The sequence below is a fragment of the Globicephala melas genome, chromosome 2 (genome assembly GCF_963455315.2).
Source record: "Globicephala melas chromosome 2, mGloMel1.2, whole genome shotgun sequence".
Taxonomy (NCBI): domain Eukaryota; kingdom Metazoa; phylum Chordata; class Mammalia; order Artiodactyla; family Delphinidae; genus Globicephala; species Globicephala melas.
In genome coordinates, this window is record NC_083315.2 from 63473825 (window position 1) to 63482453 (window position 8629).

Below are 8629 nucleotides of genomic sequence, written 5' to 3' on the forward strand. Positions count from 1 at the left end.
GCTTCTGAACTTGTAGGTGGTAATAACCAGTAGAGCTACAGATCTGCACCAGCCTCTTCTACCTGCACACAACCTGAGATGGTCACCAGTCCTAAGTTAACATATATATATATATCCCTCAGCTACCTAACCACAGTTTCTGGGTTTGGTAGTCCAGTTTTGAGTTGGAGCCTCTGATAGGTTCACCTTGGGTCAAGTGTCTATTCAGGTCCAGTCACCTTATTACACTGTTATAGCTTACAGTCCAAGATGAACATTTTTCCATATCATTTAGCCCAAACATGACACTGGAGGGAAGTTTTTAACTAAGTTACCCCCGATGTTTCATGGTTACGCAAGAGTGCAAAACAAAACATGTTTTCCCCACTGAATGAAAACACAATATAAGTTTTCTCTAGCAGCTGTGGCTGGAGATTGCAAAATGGAATAATCTGGCCACCCTCCACGCTATGAGCACCCTTCCCCCTCCCCCAAGGGCGAAGGACAATCACACCAAAGAGAAGAGAGAACACAGTGCTCTCAAGTTCACAGCTAATACTGAGAAATGGAGCTGCTGGAGCATCTGGAACATATCAGAATAGAGGTGACAGAGAGGAGGAATACGGAGCACCTTGCGCTATGACCTATGGATCAGACTAGTTCATTTAGAATGCCTTTGAGCACCATGACCCCAGTATTCATCTCAAAACAATGCATGCCGGGGGCTTCCCTGGTGGCGCAGGCGTTGAGAGTCCGGCTGCCGATGCAGGGTACATGGGTTCGTGCCCCGGGCCGGGAGGATCCCACATGCCGCAGAGCAGCTGGGCCCGTGGGCCATGGCCGCTGGGCCTGCATGTCCAGAGCCTGTGCTCCGCAACGGGAGAGGCCACAGCAGTGAGAGGCCCGGTACCGCAGGAAAAAAAAAACAAAAAAAAACAAAAAAACAATGCATGCCAAGATTTCAGGCAGTGTGGTAAGAGTGGTAGAGAAAGTTGGGGGGGATAAAAGTCTTTCCAGTGCCCTTCAAATAGAATATGGCATCTGGGGTAAGTTAGCTTAAAACTTCCCTCCAGTGTCACATTTGGGCTAAACGATATAGAAAAATGTTCACCTTGAAATGTAAGCTATAACAGTGTAATAACTCATTATTACACGTGTTTGGATGCATACCCAGTAGGGAGTGTTCTTCACCCAGATTTAATAATTCCCCCATTTCTAAGACTGTTTAGGCCTTAGTCCCATTGCATCTCCAGAAGAATGCAGGGTAGTACAGTGGGGAAGGTGTAGATTTGAAGTCAGGCAGTACAGGTATAACTCTTTACATCTGCCACATCGCAGCCATGTAACCTTTAGAAAGTCACTTAATTTTGCTAAACCTGTTTCCCTGAGAAGCACCTCCTTGGGATTGCTACCAGGAGTAAGCGAGGTCATGTGCACAGTACACAGTATTTGCTCCTTAAATGGCCATTCTCTTTATCTCCTTCACTGTGCTTTGGTGTCTTCTCAGTACTTCTGTCCCCCACTTTAGTGTGAGGGACACATGAAAAGTACTCTGCTGGTGCTTAAAAATACAGATCTCATCACGCACTTCTAAATTCCTTCACAGTTAGGAAGTTCTTTTCTAAGTACTCTTGTCTATCAGTCTTTAGTCGATACTTCATAGCATCCCTCACACCTCTTTCTCTGGTGAGCATCTAAACTAAGGATTCTTGCCACTAAGTCATCCCTTTATGAGTTAGCCTGGGTCCCAACCAGACCTTCCTCTGGAGAGGGAGAAAGGAGTGAGAGAGCATGCATTGAGCTGTGGTGTCTTCCATTTGGACTTGCCAGTCCAAGGGCGCTGGGCCTTCAAGATTCTACTTCAGATAAGCCTCCAACTCATCCAGTGCTACTTCAAGTCTGTCACCAAATCTCCAGGCCAGAAGACTCCCAAAGGCCAGACGTGACCTTACGTCCACCAGAAGTTCAGGTCCAGAATTATACCATATTTCAACTGCCCTCCCAACCCTAACCCCTCCTTCTTGGTCTCTCAGAGACCAATCATTTAATGGTCCTGAGGGGTTCAACTCTGGAGAAAGGGACAAAGACTGAGCAGAACTATTATTTTAATTTCTACTTGAATTAACTTAATTGTCTTGCAGTGTAATTGATTTTTCCTTAGGACCCTAGTACTTGGGCCAGTGCTGCTTATTATTGGGTTAAGTATCTCCAGATTCCCAGATACCCCCTACTTTTATCTGTACCCTCACTGCATGAAGCCTCTGAGGACTTAGAAGCTAAGGTCTGAATCTGATGTTGAAGATTATGTAAACTTCCAGAGTCTTACCCAGAATTGCACAGGATGCTTGTTAAGATCTCCACCAGGCAACATAACCTGACACTATTAGGTGATTAGGGGTATGGAGATTACCAACCAGGGCTGCAGTCTTACTGTTTCAAGTTGTCTTTGCTGGGCATTCATAAAATATGTGCTAAATTCTACTTTATATATTCATTTGCGAAGTACCTTGGCATCATTAAATTATTTCTTCATTCAACAAATAGTTAATAAACACTTGTTATGTATCAGGACTATGGGGATACAATGAGATTAGAGTAATGAGAAAGACATACATGTCCCTGCCTCATGGAGTTTACTATCTACTGAAAAATTAGACATGAAACAGAGTCAAAAAATGATGAGTGTTGTAAAAGTATAACCATAGGGTGCTTATGAAACCCTTTAGCAATCAAGTGTGGCTGCATAACATTGGGTTATTATTATGTTTAGGGTTTTATCCTGCACCTTGCAACCATTAAAACATATATGCAGTTCTGTGCCTCCTTGCCTCTAGGGTGATCAGCTCATCCTGGTTTGTCCAGGACTTTCTTGGTTTGGCGCAAAATTCCATGGTCAGAGAAAACCCTCAATCCTGAGCAAACCGGGACGGTTGGTTTCACTTCTTGCCTTAGGGAAAGTTTGGAGCGGAGTTCTTTGACTTTTGTTTACAAAAGCCTTAGTCTTTCAGGTTAACTGACGTGAATCCTTCAAAAAAGTCAACTTCATGAAGCAACAACAGCAACAACATAGAAAGGCAGAGAAAGTATTCTAGATTAAAACCATATTCTAGAAGGGTATAAAGAGAAAATGCAATGTGTGACTCAATTGGATGCTGGTTTTTGGGGTTTTTTGTGTGTGTGTGATTTTTTTTTTTTGCAGTACGCGGGCCTCTCACTGTTGTGGCCTCTCCTGTTACGGAGCACAGGCTCCGGATGCGCAGGCTCAGCGGCCATGGCTCACGGGCCTAGCCGCTCCGCGGCATGTGGGATCCTCCCGGACCGGGGCACAAACCCGTGTCCCCTGCATCGGCAGGCGGACTCTCAACCACTGCACCACCAGGGAAGCCCTGGTTTTTGTTTTTAAGCATAAAAAATTATTGGAATGGAACATTTGGGGGGAATCGAATATGAACTAGATTTTAGATGATTTTGTGGAAATACTGATAATTTTGTTAGGTGTGACCACGGTGTTGTGGTTATGTAGGCGTATGCCTTTATTTTTAGAAGACACAGTCTGGAGTACTTAGAGGTGAGGAAGCAATGATGGCAAAATATTAACAATCTTTGAATCCAGTAGAATTTATAAGGATGATCATTTAATTATTCTTTCAACCTTTCTGTATCTATGAAAATAATAAAAAGTTTTGGGAAAGAAGTTAGCAGCCATTGAGCAGAATAAGGTTTGAGATGGGAGTAACTTCTCCGGGAACCAGAAAATGATTCCTCTAGAATGGAAGCAAGAGGAAAATGGTTGTGTGTCAGTGGTATTGATTCTAGGCCCACAGTATCATGGCGAACCCAGCAAAGTTCCCCACGCTCCAGTCTTGGCCTTGAAGCAGCAAGCTTGGCATTGAGGCAGCCCAGAGAGCCCCTGACTGATGATATAGACATTTTGGTAGATAGATTCCTGGGAAAACAGATGACTGGTGACCAGATGACAGTGTGGAATTTTGATCGAAAAGTCTTCTATGGGAAGAGTGCAAACTAAAACTGAGATTCAATTTCCATCACCCGAAAGAGCTACATTTTCTCCACATCTGAGTCTATGGGCTGCATTGAATGCCCTAGACACTAAACTGGTGACTCCAGAAAGGTCCACCTGAGTGAGTGACATTTTGACTGACAGATTAGTAGGAGTTGGCCTGTAAAAGGGGGGAGAATTAGTACTTCAAGCACCAGAAGCTAAAGAGTGTGTTGGTGGCTTGGAATCAACTGAGAGAAGTTCCACATGGTTGGAGCAGAGACCTAGGGCCAGGGTGACATGAGATAAGGGTGGGAAAGTGGGCAGGGGCCAGGATGTGCTAGACCTTCCAAACTGGGCAAAGGAAATGACGCACACCTTCCCCACCTCCAGAACCCCAGGGTCCGTCCTTCTCTCTCAACACCCCTGCCCCATGCCAGTGCCCATGCCTCAGGGCTCCTTGGAGTGAGTGCTTGGTTTGGGCTACAGATTAGAAGTCACTCTGACTGGGCACTAAGTTCCTTCTGCAAAGGGGATGATAATGAAGGAAAGGCCAATCTTCTGAATCTCCTGCCACCTGTCCCTTCTTGCCCACTAATGCCATTAATACATGATCTTCACACCCACCCACCCCCAAAGACTCCCCAAGTATCTGTGGGAACTCTCTAGGGGGAGAGGTCTCACATGTGTTCACAGACAAGTCTAGCTAGTCATCACCTGGTGTCTGTAGGTCATCCCTTCTCTGCTGCCCCAGCACTTCTCAGCTAGACAGTGCCCTCTCCCCTGGGCCCAGCTGTGTACACCAGGCACCACAGTCTCCGTCCTGCAGCTGAGGATGGGCACAGGAGGTGCCAAAGCTGTGAGATGTTCTGCGCGGTGGCAAAGAACACCTCCCCCTTTATGTGTATGTTCAGTCAGTAGGGTCCCAAAGTCATTTTCCTTCTGCCCAAATGGTTTATATTGGTTATAGAAAAACAGCTCTTTCAGTTTTAATGCACAGGTTCCCAGCTTTCCATGGAACTCAGATATATAAACACAGGGCGGAAATAGGGGTTGGGTAACAGGGCCTTGGGCCATGAGCAAACATACATCAGACACTAAGCGGTCCTCCAAATCACTCCTTTTGGACAGTGGAGGCTTTGTTAGTGGGTCAGGCTTGTGGTGCCTGGCTCCTGTGTCCCTGGGATGACTATTCTCCTGGGAGGAGCTTCCTCTCATAGACATTTCTGGGTCTGCTCACTGGTTCTCTGAATGTGCCAGACCTATCTGAACCCCAGCAGAGCTCATAGCTTGGGCTCCTCCTGGGACCCACACTTTGTGTCTCCCACTGGATCAGGATGCTTGAGGAGGGGACAGGATCTTATTTGCACTTGTATCCTTGGCATGTAGGAGGTGCTCAATTTATTTTTATTGAAAGACCATCCCATACACTAGGCCAGTGGTCACCAACTTCAGCTTGATGGAGACCACTTGGAATATTGTTAAAACACAGATTTCTAAGCCCCTTCCCAGAGATCTAATTCATTAGATCTGGAATGAGGGTCCAGGAACCTGTGTTTTAGTAAGATCCCAGGTAATTCCAATGCAGATGGTTCTTAAATCTCCCTTTGTCTCTACCTCAAGCAGGCCTGAAACAGAGACACTATTAGCCCTTTAGCTCCTTCGTGAGAATTAGAAATAGGCACCTCTTCTCCTTCAGGTTGCATCAAGTTCAAGGCCAGGGTGACAGCTTGGTGAGCGGAGTTTAGGCTGTTGTTTCAGTCCCCTCCTCCCTTTTACCAAGCATCCTTGTAGTATGTACAACCTGCACAACCGTTTGCAGCAACCTGGTTAGAAGTCTGCTTTTGCAGAGAGATCACTTGAGAAATTCGCCTTCGTGTCGCCTAGTCTTTCAGTAAACTCTAGGAAACTGCTGGGATTGAACTGGGCTCTTTACTTGCACCTGGAGATCAGGCGACCCAGTAGCCAGTCTCCAGAGGGGGTCTGGGGAACATGAACCTGAAAGATCTAACGCAGAGGTTCTTATCCTTTGCCACATATCGGAATCACTGGGAGCTTTGGAAGATTTTGATGCCTGGGTCTCACCCCCAGAACTTAATTGAGGGGGGTGCAGCCTGGACATCAGACTTTTTAAGAGCTCCCTAGGTGGGACTAGTGTACAGAATCTCAGACCTAATAGAACTCCCACCCCGACCAGGTTGAAGCTTTGGCTGTTGTATGTCTTCCTAAGAATTGGAGGACCAGGGGTGCTCTCACCTCTCTGACCAGAGGATACAACTGGCTCTCTTGCTCTGTGTGATCCAGCTTTGTGCAAGTTCTTCAGGCTTTCCCTCAATGAGTGCCTCTACTTATGCTTCTTGGCACTTCTGCCAATCACCTTTACCCCTGAAATTTCTGAACACTCTCCTAGAACTAGCCCTCCTCTCACTTCCGTCCCCCCAAGTAAAATCCATCTATTTTTAATGTGTTGCACTCCCCATCAGTTTGATAAACTAGTCTTCTACAAGGCATAAATGGCAGGCAAAGCTTAAACACTGTCTCTCTGAAATATGTGCCGAAACAATTTGATAAATAGGCCACAAAGAAATTAATGTTAGAACAGCAAGATGTTAATTTAAATGGTGGGACCCAAACTTGGGATGTTGCTTTTTTGGAGAGAGGGAACCTCATACTTAAGGGAGTAGGAGACAGTAGCTGAGAGCCTTCTGGAAGCCCCCACTGTTTTTGCCACTTGCAAAAACGGCTGGACTTCCACTAGTAATGCTGGTGATGCTATTCTTGCGAAGGGCTTAGGAGAAGGAATAAAGGATTCAGGTCCCCCATTAGAAGGTGAGCTCCTAGAAAGAGAGACCATATTCTATCCCTTTTTGAATTCTGCTTCATTCTTACCACATAATTTGTATACTTTTGTCATGCAATAAATGTTATTGAGTTGCCAGATTTTTTTTTAACATCTTTATTGGAGTATAATTGCTTTACAATGGTGTGTTTGTTTCTGCTTTATAACAAAGTGAATCAGCTACACATATACATTTATCCCCATATCTCTTCCCTCTTGCGTCTCCCTCCCACCCTCCCTATCCCACCCCTCTAGGTGGTCACAAATCACCGAGCTGATCTCCCTGTGCTGTGCGGCTGCTTCCCACTAGCTATCTATTTTACATTTGGGGTAAGCTGGGACAAAGTGAGAGGGTGGCATGGACTTATATATACTACCAAATTTTTTAAATTAAAACTTAGCACCAATTTATTGAGTGGCTACTATGTCCTGAGCCCTGAGCTAGTTGCTTCCATACATTATTTCATCCAATATTAGTAAATCCTCATGTATTGGTTAGGATACAAGCTAAGCTGCTGTAACAAAGATATCTCAAAATAGAGGGTTAAGCAAGGTGTGAGTTTCTTTTTTTCTCAAATGATGATCCAGATTATGGTTCACTAAATAAGTCCAGGGTTTCTCTCTGCCATCTTTAACATGTGGCTTCCATCCTTGGGGCCAACATGGTTGCTCCTGCCAATGGGCAAAGGAAAAAGTCCAGGGAAACACGTCTGCATTTCTAGAAGCACAACCCAGAAGTGGGAGAAAACATTTTGCTCCCATCTTATTGGCCAGAATGTAGTCACATAATTAGAACAATATGCAAAGCATTCTGGGAAATGTGTTTCTGGTTAGGTGGCTATTGGGGATTGATATTATTCAACAAGGGAGAATGTATATTAATGGACAAGTCTCATAAAACACCTCATATCTGTGGATGGATATCTTGATTCTTATTGAAGCTAAAAATGAACTGTAGAAAGATGCTGATTTCCTACCCAGAGAGGTTCTGTTTTGTCAGTGTATTCAGAATTAAGTTGGCCCTGAAAGGCTACCTCAATTTGTAAAGTTTTTTGCATTTACACAAAAAAATACCAATTTCTTGATTTACAATGGAGGAATGCAGCAGCTAGAGTGTTTGTGTTCCCCACACAGGCTAAGCCTTTCCTGGTATGAAAGTACTTAGAAGTCCACATCACAGTGTATACCAGCATACACCAAGCATCTAATCTAGGCTAAGTGCTGTACTAGACATTTTCCACAAACTATCTAATTTGATCCACGTCTCCAGCTTGATGAGGTAAGGATCATTCAGACCATTTTACAGGTAAGAAAACAACAGCAGGAGGTTATGGAGCTAAGATGTGGCAAGGCTGGTGTCTGACTCCAGGTCTATCTGATACCAGAGCAGGTGCTTTTTCTACTATACTCTGCTACTTAGGTGGAAGCTATTCTAACAAGTGTCAAGACATCCTTGGTGATGTTTTTACAGGCTGTGCCTCTTTGTTCAGATTTCTGCTACAACATTTATTGCAGTGGACACATTTCTTTTTATGGAAGACTCTCTTTTCCAGGCTCCCTCCATCTCCTGGTATTCATGGATCATGTCTTAGTCACTTTACAAAATTGAGGCCAGCTTTACAAAATTGAGGCCAGCACAGTTACGTACTTAAACAAATGAGTAAGTAAAATGCCTCCTTCACCTACAGTTATTGGAGCGGTCTCCAGGGTTGAGTTTTTGCTTTAACTTAACCGTAGGCCATCCTGATGCCTTGTCAATGTTTTTCCTTTTGTTTTATACTCAGAAACTATGGAAAAAAGCCATGTCCCAG